At 36.6% G+C, this 20,399-nt stretch overlaps 1 protein-coding gene and 1 long non-coding RNA gene across 2 annotated transcripts in view; both read left to right on the top strand.

Annotated features, from left to right (window-relative positions):
- Positions 1-20,399, top strand: part of NALF1 (NALCN channel auxiliary factor 1) — a 504,959-nt gene that overhangs the window by 164,270 nt on the left and 320,290 nt on the right. The gene's annotated exons all lie outside the window — the stretch shown is intronic.
- On the top strand, positions 1,662-5,979 carry LOC311436644. The gene is made up of 2 exons (XR_014692992.1): positions 1,662-1,709; positions 5,113-5,979. It is a non-coding gene; the product is annotated as an uncharacterized lncRNA (long non-coding RNA).

The following is a 20,399-nucleotide window of genomic DNA, read 5'->3' as shown; positions in this document are numbered from 1 at the left end:
GTTTAAAAATGTGAGTTGACATTGATGAAGACACGGCAAAAAATGAAATGACTGATACCTAAAATTAGAAAATAGTTAGGCTCAGTGTTGAGTGACAATAAATCACTAAAGCAATATCAAAAACAAAGATGAGAGGAGGGAAAAATGTACTCAATAATCTCATCAGTATGCATGTATAAAGGAAAGAGATAAAGATTCCTCAAAAGAAGGTGATGCTTTTGTCAAGAAAGTAGGCCATATTGGAGGCTTCCTCTCAGATAGTTTTTGCATATACTTTTCTGTCCTGAAACATTTTTTTTTTACATTCAGAATCCATGCTGTTTACATTTATCAATTATCAATGTTAACCAAATGGCAGAAAAAATGTTTTTTATATATATTTATATATATACACACATATAATTTACTGAATATTCAGTAAATTTTTTAAAAGTGTAAAAGTGTGACATTATCAAGACAGCTAAAAAGAGTAAATCTTAAGGATATAATTCAGTGAAAAATCAAATATGTAAACTTAAAGTAACTCCAGTAGTTTATGTATTACACACTGTGTGCCAGGTTACACATAGTTTTTAATTAGTAACAAATATGAAAACAAAACAACAACAACAAAAAAAGACCTACATTTACAGATTCAGGAAATGGGTTTTCAAAATACACTTTGATGCTTTGATTAATTTTGACTGCATGAGACAAAAATTCTCTGCTTATTTTCAAAATGGGCACCATGGAGTGTGAGAAAGATAGCAGGGGAGTTTCAGAAAGAACTTGGAAAGAGAGTACAAACAGAAATCTGTTAAAAATAGTTGAGAAGAAGCCTTCCTGTTCCTGAAGATGATATACTGTACTTTGTGTTATATAATACAAAGGAAAGTGATTATAGCAAATTGGCTGTAAAAACACAGACCAGTAACATTTTGTTCTTATTTTGTTGTGGCATAAAGTGTGCCGTGGGCACCAGAGAGTTGAAAGGAAGTACACTGGGGGAGATCTTCAGGAAGGAATGGTTGGGATATGAGTTTCCGACCTGCTAAAGAAAGTGAAAAATGAGCAAACCTAAAAAAAAAAAATAATAATAATAAAAAAAATAAGATTCACAATGACAGAAGCAAAGATGACAAAAAACTAGTTAAGCTTCTTTCAGAAGGAAAGAAAAGAAGCAGGTTAGAATGATTATTCAAATCCACTTTTTTTTTTTTTTTTTTTTTTTTTTTTCCGTCCACATTCTGATTCCTCACATTACTGAGTGTTTCTTCTTCTCTTTTGATAGAAACTGTAGGAAGTAAAGTGTACGCTTCATTTTTAGGGTCTCTGCATTTGGCACCACATGGTCATGAAGTGACAATAGACTGAAGTTGCTGAAAAAAAAGGAATTTTGTAAGCAATTGATGAGATAAAAAATTAATTGTCATCTCCCCTATAACTTGTAAGAAAAAATAAGATGAATATTGGCTCATACTTTAGGGGAGAGAGTGACCTTAACAGAAAAATAATGTTGCAGCTTTAAAGAATAATAATGTTTCGAAGAGTGCTGATTACACAGGTTCACATAGTGTTACACTTAATCTTCTAAAAACTGTCCTATCTGCATGAGAAAATGTGACAAATAGGATAGTGATGAAGTCAGTCATAATGGTAAAAAGGAGAAAGACTCAGGAATTCCTTATTATAAAAACTCTGTTCAAGACCTTCAAAATCTACTGAAAAAGGTCTGTAAAACAGTAACCAAATATTTTATTCTCATTTGACTTAAAGTCTTGGTTGATAGGATATGGCTGTCTTTAATATTTTGTTTCAGCATCAAGTTTCTTTTTAAGGTGCTTTATGATTTTTTTCCTCGTCCTTTTCAAGGAGCTCTTTCTTTCTTTTCTTGAGTCTCAAAAAAAATTCTTTTTAATTTTTACTACCTGTGTAGTAAAAATTTACTCTCTGGTGCTTATTATATTTCAACAGCAGGATTATGACAACAAACAGCTACTCTTATGAAATCAAAATCAATTTTAAATAAATTTTAAAAATGTTTAATTGCTACAATGGGCAAAATTAAAAAAACTTCTTGACTAATAAAGAAGACAAAATGTTTCATATTCATTAGCATGTTTCAAGTCAAGAATTTGTTTCAAATCAACTTTATGACCTGTAGCAGAATGAATCAATGTTGGCTCACACATAACCCTTCATCTGAGGAGGGAATGCAGTGAAATATTACAGAAATTCAAAGCAACAGAAGAACGTGTAGATTTCTGGAATATACATGTGCAATACGTGAGTGGAAATAGCAGGCACATAGTGCCAAAATTACAAGAACATTTTTTCCTTAATTAAATTTTTTACTAGGTTTGTATAAAAGAAAATTTTCCTGTTTATAGGCTGAAAACTTAAAAGATATTTTTTTTTAAATACCTTTTTTCTTCTTGAAAAGTAATGGAAAAAAAATCAAACTATGAAATTAATCCATTTATCCTTTAAAAAATAAAAGATACGTATTATAACGTATTAAGAGTCAAGGCTCTTAAATTTGAGAAGAAAAAAAAAAAAACACAGAAACAAGAGTTGTTATAAGACATAAAATCAAAATTGTTGGAATTTGGAAATAAACAAACAAAATGTATATTAATAGCTTTTTTGGACAACTTCCTATTTTAAGAAAAAGTTTATCCATCAAGGGACATAGGCTTCTTGTCTTAATAGCTCAAAGTTATTTAACTTCATACAAGGAAAACTGTCAACAATAGGATTAATTTCTTAGGAAACAGATAATAAAAATTCTGTTACAGGTCAATGAAATTATATTTATCATAATGAAATCAGATTATTTATATCAATTTATTCTTCAAATATACAAGATTATTATATATATATATTTTGGAATCTAGTCTGCCATGTACCCTCTTCAGTAGTTTCTACAGTTTCTTTAGCTGGCTAAAATAACAAGAGTAGTTAATCCATATATAATAAGTGTTAACAGTTTAAGAGTTTAATAAATAATTAATTAGGAATTAATTGATATTAGGAAGGATTAGGATTGGGAAGAAATATTCATATTCATATTCTCTCAAGATTGTAGATTTATAAAGTTTTTCACGTCTTTCCTTGGGCTGTATAGTCTTTGCTGCTGTCTGAAACTGGACATGAAAATTAAAGACATTTATCTATCTATTTATTTATTTATTCATTCATTCATTCATTCATTCATTCATTCATTCATTCATTCATTCTCCTTTTAGACATATGCAATAGTGTTCTACTATAAAGAATTGAATGACTTGACCTTATTATACACATATTGGTTCCTTGTGTTAATTGGTTAACACCTAGGTTGACCTGAAGGACCATATTTTAATTTTAGATGTGTAATGTAATTTTCACAAGGTATATAATGTGTAAAAGTCATTGGTGAAATGAACATTTTGCAATTGTTTTGTACAGTAGTATTTTTAAAAAGCCAGATACATTTTAATTTGAAAAATTCAGGTAGACAAATTCAAAAAATTATGGGGCACATGATTTGTTTTCCCTAAGTCATGAGAACTAACTCAGTTTAGAACTACTTGTTCATATATATTTCAGCTAAATTATATTATTCACACAGGATATTTGTGTAATTAAGTATTGCATGTCAGAATCATAAAAGAAACGTGTTATTATTATTATTATTATTATTGAATTATTTCACAACATGTCTCATCTTAAACACCTTCTCATCCTTAGTTTTATCTGGCATATTGCTTTTATGACCATGAGAGAGGCTGCTTGCTTTGATTTCTCATGAGACTGATTTCAAGCCATGTTGCTAGAAGCCATTGCTCTATTATGAAGTTCACTCATAGACAGCTGAGATAATATTGCCTTATAATGAGCGTATACCATCACTGATAATATTAAAATATGAGATAGAGAGAAAAGAGAGCAGAACACAATATTGTGATTTTTCCCCCAAATCCATGCACAAAATCCCTGCTGCTCTAGCAATCTTTTTACTTTGACATTTTTTTTGTACAGAGTAGAAAGTAAGAATCTAATGCATGCTAAGAAGGTCAAAAAGTATGGTATTTTTACTGACTGAACTAAACCAGTTAATTCAGAAGGTCCTGAGTTCACCTTTAAGGCAGTAGATTTCATCCAGCTCACCTCTGTTGATTTGAAGCACTTGGGTTGGGGTTTTCAGTGTTAATGTGCTTGAATGACATCAGCTAATCTGACAAGGACAAGAGGATTTAGGGAATACAAACAGCCTTAGGAAACTCCTTTCTAAAGAAATATTGAGGAGAGCTCGTAACATTGTTTCACTGAAACAATCAATATATAGAATTTTTCCTAGAAGATCTGAGGGCCTTTTGAACAAGAAAACCATTAGCTGTAGAAAACAGAACCTAAGTGGTCTTGGAGCAAAGGAAACAAGTACTATTTTTGTGATAATACATCCAGCTGTATGAGTCGTCTGTTGGCAGTGGTGGTTTCACCTATTTTCAGTAAGTGATGTTACATCACAGGAATGCTATCTCAAAAAATACTCTTGCTATTATTCAGGTCTTAGGGCAAAGTCTCTTGCTCTCTCTCTCTACAAGAATGAGAGGAAAAGGACACTGTATCGTATAGAAGAAAGCATTAGGAAGAATGGTTTCAGTGAGCAGCTGTTGACTGCATTACAAGTGGTAAATGTTAACAAAAGTATACAAACTCAGAATATATAATAAAAGCCTACCCCAAGAGGCAGGCTTTTAAGTCAATCAGTATTTTGTTGTTCTATCTCCTGAAAGAACAGGGTATTGTTAGTAAATACATAATGAGTATTTACCGCAAGTCTCTTGGTGTTCCTTGAAAGTTCTTAAAAAGGACAGTTATTAGTCATCAGATTTATCTCTAAAGCCATCTTCAGCATCTATCTTGGAGATGCTCTTTCCCCTTCCCTTTTCTCTGAAGTAGCCAGGCAGAGTGCACGATCCTGCTCCTTACTGGTGAAGACTTCTCCTGGCTTCAGAAGTAAGTTCAGTCTGTATCCAGCAAGCGGCATCTTTTATATATCTTTGTAAATGACAAATAAATAAAATACATTTAAAAAGCTATTGGATTTTATTGTCTAAAAAAATTGTTATTTGTTTTAATTTACAGGGCTCATCATCTGCCGATTCTGTATCTGTCAGCAGACATTCTCCTGTAAGCCACAGAGTCACGTGCTGTCACTAGAAAGTCGCTGGACACTAATGCTGCTTGAGCAGTTTGAAAGAAAAAGCATGAGGCAACAGCTGTTCTTTGTAAAGTTCAGTAAAGCACAGACAGCCTTGAAGCAGAAACCTCTATCTGATCTCAAGTTATTTTCCCGCTTCAGCATCCACTCATTTTATCTCGAGCAGAGGTGTATGTTACTTCCAGTTGTTTGAGACAAGCAGGTATTACACGTAGATGCTTAGAGGATGTACACAAAGGAGAACATTCCCTGTCTGCCATAATGGACTTGAACTGATAAGAAAAGGGCACAAAAGTTCAACTTGCAGAATAGAAGAAAAGCCAGCTCTGGGCCCTGGAGCAAGTATGTGACTTTCTTCAATATTATACTCACATCTTGTTAACAAAAATAATCTCTGCAAGGAAATGCTGAAAGAATATTGGTGAGAATGGCAACAAGATGAAGCTCTCGGATGAAAATCTAAGGTCAGTGAAGAAACAGTCAAACACAATGAGTTATCTTTCCAGTTAACTTCATGTTTTGAAACTATGAATTGGGGGGTGGGGTCAGCGATTTTAGCTAGCTTGGAAAAACTTGAAAACAAAGGCCATTTTTTTATCTTGCATGTTCAAAAGGGAGCTATCATCTCTGTTGGTCAAATCCTAAGAGGACTGCTGAAAGCAGTTGATTCCTTGACAGAAAAATGATGTAATGAGCAACTCATGATCATGATTCATGTAATTTTGCACATTTTATTCTGATACTCTTTTTGTAATGTTATTTCAAAAAGCAAAATAAAATTTTTCTTTTAATTATGACTTCTAAGAGTTTTTTTTTCTATTGACAAAACATGATCAGATAAAATACCATTTTCCATCCTTTCACTAATTCAATTTTTTCACTTTGTTGCTCTTGTGTCATGTTATACTTTCCACCTTTAACCTCTGTGTTTAAACCACAATAAATGTCAAATAGTACACAAAACCCCCTGATCTCAGGCTAAACCATTATGAATCTATTGCAGTGGGGAGAGGGAGGACATATTGTTGTGGAGTTAAATAACTGCACAGGAAATATACATGTAAACATACATATATGGAGAGACAGGAAGAACTTCTGCATGTTGAACAGTTGAGGAAGGAATAAGCAGAAAAGAAGATTCAGGAGGATTTTTCAGTATTACAATTATACTCTGACCTAATGTTCATACTTTTAGCCTAGTAATAAAGCTTGATAATCAAAAAGGTTACATAGTGGAAGTCCACTTGCAAGCTCCTTACTGGGATCTGAAAAACCATAATACTGCTGTTTGATTCAGTCAGTCTCAAATTTTGTGTTGCATGACAGGAGATTCACATAGAGGAAATAGATAATATTTTTGTGCCCTGAGGTCGGGTTTTCCTTTTTGTTTGTGTGTGTGTTTTATTTTGTTTTGTTTTAAATTTGTTTTGGTTTTCTTCTCATGTTAGAGAACATAGGAATCTACTTTCATGCTAATATCAAAAGTAATCAAATAATGCTTACAATCTTTAGAATTAAGGAAAAAATGTCTTGGATTAGGTTTATGTTTGTTAGCTAAAAGTTTGGGTGACATTTTTCTTTAAGCTAGCTACTTTTTATCTGACCCTCTGACATGTAGGACCTGATTACAATCTGTGACTAGCACAAGATTTGGTGTGAATTAATTTTAAATGAGACTAAGCCAACTGCAGTTTCCTGTAAAAGTGTCTCCATGTGTTTTTGCAGAGGTCTTGTCAGCCTGGTTTAGGGCCAGCCATTCCTTTACTTCAACTGTGTGGTCTAGTAAACATGCTTTGTCTGTTCCTAGTGCACTTGGGAGTTACAGCTAATTGTTCACACTCTCAGCTGAAGGCTTTCATTCAAAATAAACATTTGTTTCATGATTTATTTGTGAGCCATAACCTAATACTGCATTATTTAATGGGAATGAAAGCATTTATATACCATATCTGGAAAATCATCTTGTTTTCTCTGGTTTAAGAAAAAGTTGCTTCTTTATTGCAGAGGCAAACATTCTTAACCCTTCTTTTTTTTTTTTTTTTTCTATTTTTATTTATTTATTTATTTTATTTATTTTTTAACAATCACCATATCATGAATACTACAAACTCAGGTTTTAAGGTGGGTTATTTTCTTCTAGTTTTTTCTTTCTTACCCTAGCAAAATATGAGTAAGTTTCTACTTCCACAATTTGCTTCTTTTTAGATAATTGTGCTCTTTAGACCTCACATTCTGGTTATCAGTAGAATATAGTATTATATACTGTTAAAAAGGGCAGAGATTTCCCATAGCCTTTCATAAATTAACTCTGTACAAAAAGTCATTCACAGCCTGTAATAGAAATTTGTCTTTAATGGAGAGGAAGTCTGATTAAAACTAGCTAGTTTAAGGAATAACAGAAATGACACCTTCTGCTCCTATGGATAATTTTTAGTTGTAAATACTTGCCAGAAAATATCTGATAAACAAATGCCCTGATTTCTCCCTTAGCCAAAACAACAAAGGAAAGAAAAATGTTTTTATGGGGACTTTTACCACAGACATTCATTTATCTTGGCATGCACAATTTGCTAAAAATGATGTTGCTAAAACACAAAGAACCCAAGTATGAGAGCAATTTCCTACTTAAAAATATTCCTAAAATTTCTTAACGTCATTTTTGTAAACAGTAACACTGAATTACTGAGTTCCTTAGCCTTTTTCAAGGTAGCGTGTTATTCAATAAAATTTATTGAATTTCCCTGTGAATTTTTCATATTTCAGTGTAGGTTCATTTTTGTTTGGACAACAATAGTTCTGTTGCTGTGAATGTTGCATCAGGAGGTGTTACGCTAAACTAGGAAGAAGAAAGAATACTGCAAGGAAAGTAAAAAATGCTGTGGAGAAAACATTTTGTTGGTGATGGTGTTTTTCTGTTTTGTTGTGGAGAATAGATTTACCTGATCTAATACATGCACGAAATCCCTATCTTTTCAACAACACATCTGTTTTTATATGGCTTCTGCATGTATAAAGAATGTTGAATAAACCAAAATATTCTATAAATAGAGCTGCTTAAGTGGTGAATGGTGAATCCAAATATTGTCAAATTCCTAAGGGAAATAGTGTGCTAGATAGAAAATGCGTAATAATATTTAAACATCAGGCAAACACATTTCCTTGTTTTACATCTGTTTTCTACCAGATTTGACAGACTTAAAATTATTCATGTTTCACGTGTGGAAGACCAGTGCATTTATGGTTAAGCACAGCTGGTTTTCCTAAAACAAGTAACCTGCTTTAAGTAAATGGAGCTGTTTTTAATAAAAGAAGAGGAGGGATTGCACCCAAGGTGTTTGTTTGGGAAAGATCTTATGAAGGCATCAATACTTGTTACATATCAATGGCTCTTATAGGATCATTAGTCAATATTTGCTCCAAAACTGTTTTTCCTTGTAACTAATATTTTATAGAAATAAATATTCTCTGGAGCTAAATGAGGCTTTTGTCTTTTTTAAGCATTAAAAGTTAACTTGTCAAATTAGATACATTTGCTTATTTATGATAATATGGAGGTGGGGTGAAATTAAACATACTTATCCTGATATACTGATATGATCCACATATTTCCGAGATGGAATCTATCTTAATCACCCCATACATTCTAAAATATTTTTGCACAATACAGAAGAATATTGGCTTCTTTTAATGAATCATTTACTTTTGACTGTTGTAGAATTGCAAATTCCTTATTAATGTGAGGAAGTTCAGTAGAAACTTGGATGAGTTAAACAGATGAGTAGTGCTTGTACAGAGTTTATTTTCACTGCATGTCTTGTTCTTGTAGCAATAATATTGCAGTGTTTACATATGAGGGCCAACTGAAGTGACTCCTGAGGATAAGCAAAAGGCTGAGGTTCTTAATGACTCTTTTACATCTGTCTTTACCAGCCAGACCACTTATCCTCAGAGTAGTTGGCCTCCCAATTTGGAAATCTGGGACAAGGAACAGAAGAAACCCCCCACAATTCAGGTGGAAACAGTTTGAGACCTGCTGCTCCACCTGGACTATCACAAGTCCATGGGGCCAGATGGGCTCTACCCAAGGGTGCTAAGGGAGTTGGTGGATGTGATTGCTAGGCTGTTTTCCATCATCTATCGGTGGTCATGGTCATCCAGAGAGGTCCCAGATGACTGGAGACTTGTTAATGTGATGCCCATCTATAAGAAGGGTTGTAAGGAGGAGCCAGGGAACTACAAGCCTATCAGCCTGACCTCGATGCCAGGAAAGGTGATGGAACAAGTCATCATGAATGCAATCATGCAGCATGTGCAGGACAGCTGGGGGATCAGGCCCAGTCAGCATGGGTTCATGAAAGGCAAGTCCTGCCTGACCATCCATATTTCCTTCTATAACCAGGTAACCTACCTGGTGGATGAGGGAAAGCCTGTTGATGTAGTGTACCTAGACTTCAGCAAAACCTTTGACATGGTCTCCCATAGTGTTCTCCTGGAGAAGCTGGCAGCCCAGCTTGGACAGGTACACTCTTTGCTGGGTTAAAAACTGTCTGGATGGCTGTGCCCAGAGAGTGGTGGTGAATGGAATGAAATCCAGCTTGCAACTGGTAACAAGTGGTGTTTCCCAGGGAATGGCATTGGAGCCCACCCTCTTTAATATCTTTATTGATGATTTTGGATGATTGAGTGCACCCTCAGTAAGTTTGCAGACAACACCAAGTTGGGGGGAAATGTTGGTCTGCCAGATGGTAGGAAGGTCCTGCAGAGGGACCTGGACAGGATGGGTCTATGGGCAGAGGCCAATGGGATGAGGCTAAGCATGACTAAAGACCAGGTCTGGCACTTTGGCCACAACAACCCCATGCAGTGCTACAGGCTTGGGGGATAGTGGCTGGAAAGCTGTGCAGAGGGGAGGTTTAGGTTGGAAATCAGGAGACATTTATTCTCAGAAAGAGTAGTCAGGCATTGGAACTGGTTGCCCAGGGAGGTGGTGGAGTCACCATCCCTGGAGGTGTTCAAGGAAGGTTTGGACATGGTGTTCAGGGGACATGATTTAGTGGGTGACATTGGTAGCAGGGTGATGGTTGGACCAGGTGATCTTGGAGGTCTTTTCCAACCTTTATGATTCTATGAAATCATGAATAGAATAAAAATGGAATAAACTTAATGGAGAAAATTAAAGTGATCTTGAAAATATAAAATGTATTATAGGTCTACAAATTACTAGAGTCTGAATTTAAGTACATTTCTAGTGTCATAAGTAATAAAAGACTTTCTTGATATGTATTTGGGCAGGGCTTTCCTCAGTTGCCTTATGAGTTTTTTGTACTCTCTCCGTATTAAGAGTTATGTGTACTTGGTGAATGTTTAGTTTCAAAATATGTGCCTACAGAGGTTTTGTATAATAAAATGGCTAGGTCCAAATTCTCAGTCTTGTATATTCTGTCATCATTGCAAATGCTCAGATTAAATCTACCAGAAATAATTGTTTTTGTTACCTTGTCAATGTGGAAAATCTCCCTCTCTCTCCTTCTTTCTCTCTCTCTTTCTCTTTCTCTCTCTCTCTCTCTCCCCCTGCCCTCCCCCCATCCCTCATCCATATAATACATGAATGGAAAATCAATTTACTAATTTCAAAATTCTGATTAATTTTCCTATATGTATGACATATATGTATATCTGTTGTCTAAATAATAGTTAAAAATGTGTTTTATTTTAAAGCCTGAACATTTTCTTGGTGTTTTCAGAGGAGTAAGCTAGAAGTAGAATTAGGCAAAATCAAAATTCAGCAATTAAGAAAAAGACGGTGTTGTGTGCCTGGAGCCCTTGAGCTAATCACAGTCACTTACGTGTGAAAGAATCAGACCTTTTTTCCCATTGAGGTTAAATTCCACATTTTACTCTGCTCACTCAGGTTTTATTAGCTTTGGAATATTTTAGATGGACCTTTGCCTTGAGCATGTGGTAAGCAAGGTGATTTACCTTCTTTTATTTGTCACTGAAGCTGTGTTGAGAAATAACATAATCTAGAAGCTATCTTGCCTCCTAGTAGTTTGGCAAGATTATGCAACATTCAAACTGGTTGTAAGTCTATGAGTTTTTCCAAGCAGCTACCATGTATACATTTGTTTGCTTTTTCTTGACTCCATTTGGGAATGCAAGCCTCTGGAAGGCACTTCAGCTCTTTATTCTATGTCTGTTTCCAAGCTCCAAAATGACCAGTTTTGAGTGAACCTCTTGTCCTGGGCAGCTGTGTTGGCTTTGCTCACATCCCTGCTGCTGGGCTCTGCTCTGCTCAAACCATTCTTGCTCTTGTGAAATCTGTTGTTTCCCTTCTTTTCTGACTCCTTCATTCAGGATTTGGCTTTTTAAAACAGAAATTGAGTAACCTGCAACCAGTGATCGTTTTTCAATATGTTCCTTTTTTTTTTATAGATAAAGGCTGCCTGTTAGAATATAAACTCCTCTTCTGTTTCCTGAGAAAAAGGTTTTATCTTCCATTTCCTCTATGCAGCTTAAGTTTTAATGTGATTACAAAAGAGGATGTCTGATGTTTCTGTTTGGATCCAGGTAAGCTAGACATCGATTAGATGAAGTTCATGATTAGCTTCAGCCAAGTTTCTGGATCCTTCACTATTTCAAAATTAATAAAGAAACTGAAAGTTAGGCAATCTACAGCCTGTGAGAATAAATGTAGGAAACTTAATTGGAAGACTACAGGTTTGGTGGAAGCTCTTGAATTGTTTCTATGACTTCTTCACAGAGTCTCTGCTCTTCTTTCCTGTTCACATTTGAGTTATTTTGGCCTGAAATACACTCTCCCTCCCTCTCTCTCCCTCCTTCCATCAGGCCACTCCCCATCCAACCCCCTCCCCCCCCACCCCACCTCAGCCGACTTTCCCTCGGGCTTGTTTAAGGGAAGCACATTTATTCACCTGTACTGATAAGAACACAGCATATTACACAGAACATGAGGAAGCTTCCAGGTACAACTACATGATCAAACATATGCAGGGAATAAGTGCCACACTTCTGTATTACTGTTTAGCAGCGTGGGAAAAGTTTTAGGGAATAGAAAAGAAAGCATCTTGTCAGTATTCACTGAAGTCTTGCAAACTAGAACTGATGAAAAGGCTCAGTTAATTTCTGTGGTGTCCGTGTTTTCAAAATGATGGGGAATGAAGCAAGATTAACAACCTGTGGCAATGTAACAACATAACAAAGTCATGGGTGTCCTACTGTTGTTTTTTCTTTCATTCCCTTCTCCTCTCTCCTCTCCTCTCCTCTCCTCTCCTCTCCTCTCCTCTCCTCTCCTCTCCTCTCCTCTCCTCTCCTCTCCTCTCCTCTCCTCTCCTCTCCTCTCCTCTCCTCTCCTCTCCTCTCCTCTCCTCTCCTCTCCTCTCCTCTCCTCTCCTCTCCTCTCCTCTCCTCTCCTCTCCTCTCCTCTCCTCTCCTCTCCTCTCCTCTCCTCTCCTCTCCTCTCCTCTCCTCTCCTCTCCTCTCCTCTCCTCTCCTCTCCTCTCCTCTCCTCTCCTCTCCTCTCCTCTCCTCTCCTCTCCTCTCCTCTCCTCTCCTCTCCTCTCCTCTCCTCTCCTCTCCTCTCCTCTCCTCTCCTCTCCTCTCCTCTCCTCCTCTCCTCTCCTCTCCTCTCCTCTCCTCTCCTCTCCTCTCCTCTCCTCTCCTCTCCTCTCCTCTCCTCTCCTCTCCTCTCCTCTCCTCTCCTCTCCTCTCCTCTCCTCTCCTCTCCTCTCCTCTCCTCTCCTCTCCTCTCCTCTCCTCTCCTCTCCTCTCCTCTCCTCTCCTCTCCTCTCCTCTCCTCTCCTCTCCTCTCCTCTCCTCTCCTCTCCTCTCCTCTCCTCTCCTCTCCTCTCCTCTCCTCTCCTCTCCTCTCCTCTCCTCTCCTCTCCTCTCCTCTCCTCTCCTCTCCTCTCCTCTCCTCTCCTCCTCTCCTCTCCTCTCCTCTCCTCTCCTCTCCTCTCCTCTCCTCTCCTCTCCTCTCCTCTCCTCTCCTCTCCTCTCCTCTCCTCTCCTCTCCTCTCCTCTCCTCTCCTCTCCTCTCCTCTCCTCTCCTCTCCTCTCCTCTCCTCTCCTCTCCTCTCCTCTCCTCTCCTCTCCTCTCCTCTCCTCTCCTCTCCTCTCCTCTCCTCTCCTCTCCTCTCCTCTCCTCTCCTCTCCTCTCCTCTCCTCTCCTCTCCTCTCCTCTCCTCTCCTCTCCTCTCCTCTCCTCTCCTCTCCTCTCCTCTCCTCTCCTCTCCTCTCCTCTCCTCTCCTCTCCTCTCCTCTCTCTCTCTTTTTTTTTTTTTCCACCTTTTTCCTTTCTTTTCTTTTCATTCCAGAAAGGACTGGTACAATTCTCGGAAGATGGCAAAGGCAAAAGCAGACTTTGCATAGTGCATGCCCTACAGAAAGAGTGCAAATGGTCTTCAGGAATAACAGTACTATTTCCAACACTGCAAACAATGTTTTCATAGAATCTTTAAGATCAAAAGACCTCTAAGATCATCTGGTCCAACTGTCACCCTATCACCAATGTAACCAACTAAACTATGTCCCTAAGAATCACATCCAACACCCCCAGGAGCAGCGATGCCACCAGTTTCTGGGGCAACCCATTCTCCAGAACTGCTCTTACTAAGAAGAAATGTCTCCTAATTTCTAACCTAAACCTTCCCTGGTGCTACTTGATGCCATTGCCTCTAGTTCTATCACTAGTTACAAGTGAGAAGAGGCCAACCCCAGCTCTCCATAATTTCCTTTCAGGTAGTTGTGTTAAAATGAATTGTGGGGTGTATATTTGCTTTTCAGCCATACTGTAGTTCTTAACAATTGTTACATTTCTGATCTCATATTTCCTATTTAAAAAATCTCTTTTCTTACACATATAAATATGTAATAAATTACATCACATTACATAAAATTATTTTCAATATGAAATCAACCTTATTAACTTGAATTTCTTATACGTAGGATTTTGACTCAAATAATATTAAGTGATCAAATTATCATATACTGAATATTTCATATGTCAGAGTATCCTCTGAATTTGTCCTGATGACTTTTTAATCAAGAAATTACTGGAATTCATTTGCAGAATAGCCAAGGGGTTGAGAGCAGTACTCTAGAACATCAAAATGTCCCTTTCAGCTTGTAGGAGCATGAACATCAAATGAGGTTTCTCTTAAGAAGGCCTATAAAGGAAAGTTGACCAGAATACTTTCTCTGGAAAATTATATTTTGCTGAAAAATCATGCACATTTCGTTGGATCATTCAGGTAGGAAGGGACCTCAGGAGCTGTGAGACCAGACCTGGCTGCTCAGGTCTTTCCTCTTGGACACCCCAAGGACAGATCCTGCCCAGACTCCTGGGCAGCTTGTCCTTCTGCCTGGCGGCCTCACACTGCCGGAGGCCTCCTCACACTTGGCCTGAGCCCCTGTGCTTCCAGCCCACACCTGTCCAGCCTTGTGTTTTCCCATGTTTGGCACTGCAGGGCCTGGCTGCTCCTGGCCCATCTCCCTAGGCAGGGGAGGCTGTGAGGTGCCCCCCAGGCTGCCCTGCACTGGTCAGATGAGCCCCACTGGCCCAGCCTCTACTTGAGCCTGGGGAGCTGACTGTGGCTTGTGGTCTGGTGGCAAGTCCTAGGCAGTGGAGACAGCCCTGACCCTGGTGGTACTCCTGCTGACGCAGCCTCAGGTGCTGCTGCTATCTCTGCTGCCAGGGACTGCACCTAGGGTAGGCACCTAGGGCACTCAGTGTCAAAAGCCTGGCTAAAGTATAGATAAAAGTCATCCAGTGCTCTCCCTTTGATCACAGATCTAGCCATTGTAGCACAGTTTAACACATAAGGCAATCAGGTAGTTCATGTGTGATTTATCTCTAGCAAATCCATCTGGACAATTTTCAATCATGTTCTCCTTTGTGTGTCAGTAGCTCTGCCAAACTTCTGAAGAATGTATGAGAGCAAAGAAGATTCTGGCTTTAATTAGATGGCTAAATTGTGACTTAGAGAGATGACAAGTACTTGAAAGCTTTCTTCTGTTGATCTGAAATGAACAATTCTACTGTGAATCAGGTAGTTAATGGACCTGAATTTGTGTCTTTCACAGAGCCATGCCAAATAGCCAGGATGCTTAGGAGAACATCGTTTTCCGACACTGTTTTATTTTATGGAGAATTGTCTGTACCCTGCATCCATTTCAATATGAATAAAAGATAATTCTGAAAAGATCAGATGTTGACCAGAAAAAGAATTTTTGTTCCATGGTTCAGCTCTTGTGAACCCTAAAAGAATTTGGTAACATGGTATCTAGCAGAGAAAACTGTGACATTAAGCAATGGTCACACAAAGTGGCACTGACTTAAAAAAAAAGCCCTTCATGTGGGGTTTATATAGCTTTGCCTGGCTGATTAACCTGCAAATTTCTCAAAAGAGCCGAGGATGAAAATGGTATGTGATAAACCTACACTGAGGCTGTAGTACTGGGATGGAAGAGAAAGAATATGCAATGATAACATTTTGTCAAATGTGTATTTTCAAGACAGTGGTCATTAAATTGTGATTTCATTTAAAATAAGTAAATACATAAACACATGTAAAGCCCTGCATAATATATATGATGAAACTATAGCATGGCTTTGTCTGTCTGGGTTAAATACAGAGATTTAGAAAAGAATAATTGTATGGTGTTGGTTGACAGGAAAAAAAGCAATGCTTGTCAACACAAATTACCATCACAAAAGAAATACAATGTTTATTGACTTTTATATTGTGTGGATCAGTGAAGCTCTTTGAAGACCTGCTGCATATGTCATGGAAAGTGGGCTATGCTTTTAACTTGTGTTTTTTAACAACAAAAAAAAATACTACAGAAATCATTTTAAGGATTTTATATAGAAAATTATATGCACACCTTCGTAGATGCACACAAAAGCTTTGGGTATTTTAGTCACTGCTTGGTCTGCATGCTTTAGAAAATTTTGCAAATTGACAATAAAATTTTGGATAATGGTCATTTCCTAAATATATTACCTTGATGGGATAATGAGGATATTAAATGAAGTTGTTTAAAAGATATTTTTGGGATGCCCAAGCATGAAGATTTTAAAATGCTTTAAAAAGTCTCACGTTTGAAAGAACAAACAAAATTACCTGAAGCAACTGTAAAACCATATTAGTTTTTTGATATGTAAAATACTTCCGCAAATTTATTTTAGCTCATTTTCTATACAATTTGCCATAGTCATACAAGCACATTTTATTAATACATATTTAATATTGTGAACATATTTTATGGAAGATTACAACCATAAAACAATGCACAGTCTTTTCAAATACAAAACAAGATAGATAAAAGACCATTCTGCCTAGAACAAAAATGCTTAACAAATCATTAGTGGCCTAAGTTTATAATTGAGGATTATAGACCTTCCACAGATCAGTGACTGTCTTGGAAACGGGGAAAGCCATTTACACCCAACCACCCTCCCATCCCTACTACTGCACTGTCACATACATACCTTAGTGAGAATAGTAGAGTGAAATACAGTTTAGAGTTTAAGTTGCCTTGAATCCTGCAAAACAAGCAATAGAAGTGCAAATTAAGTGATTTAAAACATCAAACAATTTATTAAGAAATTGACCTGTACATGTATCCTGGTCTTTTTTCTTTTCTACTCTTCTTTGAAATGAGAGCTTGTGTTAGAAAAGGTGCTAGGTTTCTATTAGACTCTTAATAGGCTTCCATTACTTTTATATGAAAAATAACCAGTCTCTGGTTGGAAAGCAGTTGTCACGGGACCTTTTCCCCATTTCCCCAAAACAAAGAGCAATGCCTCTTTAAATATTTTTGAAATACAAATTTTCCTTTAGAACTATTTTTAAGCGTGTAAGAAATCTATACGGAGATGTTATCTCTTGACTTTTTTTTAAGTCCAGCTTTTTCCACTAAGAAATATACTAACAGTGTGAGTACCTCAAGCTATAAAGAGTCTCTGTTACAGAATCTTAGCTATAAAGGCATATGACGTGTTCAGCTGCCATGCAAGGTGGCAGACAATAATGTTTCATAACATGAACTAAGGTTGAGGAGTGAAACATTTCTGTAAGGTAAGAATAGGTGAGACATGTTTTGGTCTATATAGATGCATGGCCAGTTCTGTCTTTCTCTTCCCCTATTCTTTCACACTTCCGTTAACTTTGGAAAACCTAGTCATTCTAGACTCATGAGGCCCTCCTACACAGGAGACGATGAAGAATGTGAACAATTTCTCTATCATTCTGCTTATTATAGCAGAACATATTGGAGGTCTAATTAATCTTTTCATGCAGGAAGAGCAAAAACATTGAGAATACTTTCACCAGACCTCAGAAGATATAACCATTTTCGTGTCCCAGTGTGTGTGCACATACAGTTTGCTACAGTATAAATAAATATTTTAAAATTTCTTTCTGGCAGGCAATTATCTTTATTGGTGGGAGAGAGAAAGATGATAGAAAAAGAAAAACATGATGCCTGTTTTGTTTTGCCCTGTGGATGTAATGGAAGCATTAGAAACCATTAAGAACAGCAGTTGTCAGGAAATAGCATGATTAATTTTGACCATGATTTGCAAGGACTGAAACTGTTTGGCTCTATTTTTACTTGCCATGTATACCAAGAGCCTCCTACCCCATGGGTTGCTTGAGACTTGGTAGGTGAGAACTGCTGAATAACTAGAGAAAACCATGCAACTCTATACACCACTCTGTAGATATTAGAATACAAGTATACATCAAGTATACATCGCAACACTTTCTTCCCTTACTTTTTTTTGAACAAGTGTTTGGTTGTTGTTGTTTTTGTTGTTTTTTCCTTTCTCCACATTTTCATAGTTTTAAGCTCTCACAAAAAACTTCAAGAAATAGGTTTGCTTTTTACACAAAATTGTTTCTGGCTTCATATAGCAAAAATACAGTACTTACTGACTAAGGCATTCTGAATGGACTTCTGCTAAACTCTGAAAAAGTGGGAAAAAAACAGTTAATTAATTTGAAAATGAGTAAGTCATCAAACAAAGTCCTGAACTTTCTTTTTTTTTTTTTTTCTTCTTATAAGTGTCATAATAAGTATCATAATAACAACAAAAAAATAAAATAAAGAGGAGCTTGAGTATTGTGCTTCATTTCAATCAGACAGCACCAATTATTTTAATGGAATCAAAATGGTGTCATACTTAATCTCACAAGGTGCTCATTTCCCTTCATATCCTTTCAAGCTCACTCCTTAAATTCCACTTGCCGGAGGAAATATTCATATATTCTCTATGTAAATAAATAGTTAAATAAATAAAGTCTAATCTGTTTGTATAAAGCATAACAATTAGCTTAGCAAAGGATATTTCTTCTGTGCTGTTTTGGTTGTTTTATGTGTGTCCTGAGTTTTACTGAAACAGTCCAATATGCTTTGAAAATTGAAGACCCTATGCAAATGCTCACATAAAAGTGGGGAAAAAAACACATATGTGCATGCAAAAAGAATAAGTGCTGTGAAGCTCTAAAGGTTCTTTAGTAGATTTTATTAATTTTCATTTTCCTCTGTATTCTATTATTGTTATTCTCTTTATAAAACATCTGCTTTTTTGTTGTTGTTGTTGTTGTTGTTGTTGTTGTTGTTGTTGTTGTTGATAGCATCATAAAACCAAACCAAACCAAAAACCTTAGAGGTGAAAATATGTGGTGGTCACTTCTTTATGTTTATTGACCTATTAAAAACTAAAAATCTTGTAGATGTCTTTATGGTCATTTTTGGAAGACCTTGGAAGTCATACAAAGAAATCAAGAGAGCTTTCTGTCATGTCTTTGTCATGTTGCAGATGAGTGAGTTTAGTTCTATTGACAAGTGACTCTGTAAAAATCAGATGAACATAGGGAGAGCTGGTGTCTCTGAGCAATTTCCAGATGTTGGACATTGCAAAGATCAGTGTGTGTAGTTTTCCTTTAGAGAGCCATATCGCCTTTCAGAATCATATGTGTTCTAACACACGAGCACAGTGTAGAAGACTAAGATTCTCCTTTGCACTTCTTAGTTATATGAGTATTCATGGTATAGATAAAAGTAAACATTTTTTTTTTTGTTAACTGAGTGAAGACATCTGGTTTTGAATTATATTGCTAGTAAGCTACACGCAGAATCAGTAGAAATCTAGAAATAGTTGGCTTGTGAGGAAACAGGAATGAGTATCTCCTAGTGTATGTCTGGTCTGTTGCTTATAATCCAGTGTTTCCAGTATCTGTTTCAACCTGTTCCTTTGTATCCAGATAAATGGCTATATTAGTGTCAGATAATATAGCAGAGCATTTAGTATTCAAATAGGGGGACTGTTTTCTCTGTCTAACTGAGATATTGATCTCAGTTAGCCAGTCCACAAGGAGGGGAAGAAACAACAACAAAACAAAACAAACAAAAGAATACCCACATGTTCTTTAAATCACAAATATACTTATTATACTACCTGTTAAAAGTTATGGGAGGGGTGTAGGACATGTAGTGATAATCATAGCTTAAAGTTAGCATAAATCTAATTCTGTAGAATTTCCTTTTTTTTTTTTTTTTCTTTTCTTTTTTTCTCATATGAAGCTAGCTATCTTCCTACACAGACATTTAACATCTGTGCTTACACTAGCAATAAGTGGTTTAAAAAGCTAAAAGCAAGACATAATTTGTGTAATGAAAAAATGTATATTTATATTCAATAATTCTTACCAGTGACCCAGACAAAGCTGGACCCTTTAAAAGCAGAATTTGTAGTCCACTGTGTTGCCAAGGCCTTGCAGACCTAGATTTTTTCTGAAACCGATAAAGCGCTTTTCTTTGGAAAATATTTTGGTACTGTGCTGAGGCAGAGAGTGACCAGTAAGTTGGAAAAATACTCCCAAAACAGAGTTTTGTTTTGATTTTTTTTCATTCTCTTTACCAATCTCAATTCTTCACATAAACTATTTGGCTCTAAATGTAAAATATGACAATTTTTTTAAAGGCTTGATATATCTTTATTCAACCACTTTTCTGTAGTTTGTAAATTCCTTATGGTCAGAAGATTTTTTCCTTTAGTCTGAAAAATACTGTCTTGTACTTAGTATTCCTGCTCTTTCTACCAGCCATATTATTACTCTTTTACTGTTTAGTGGCATTCTTTCACAAACTGTCCATTTTCTATGTTTTATTGATATTTAAGTTG

The sequence above is a fragment of the Aythya ferina genome, assembly GCF_964211825.1.
Source record: "Aythya ferina genome assembly, chromosome: 1".
NCBI lineage: Eukaryota > Metazoa > Chordata > Aves > Anseriformes > Anatidae > Aythya > Aythya ferina.
Note: the sequence above shows the minus strand (reverse complement) of the source record. Positions and strands in the feature narration are given on the sequence as shown.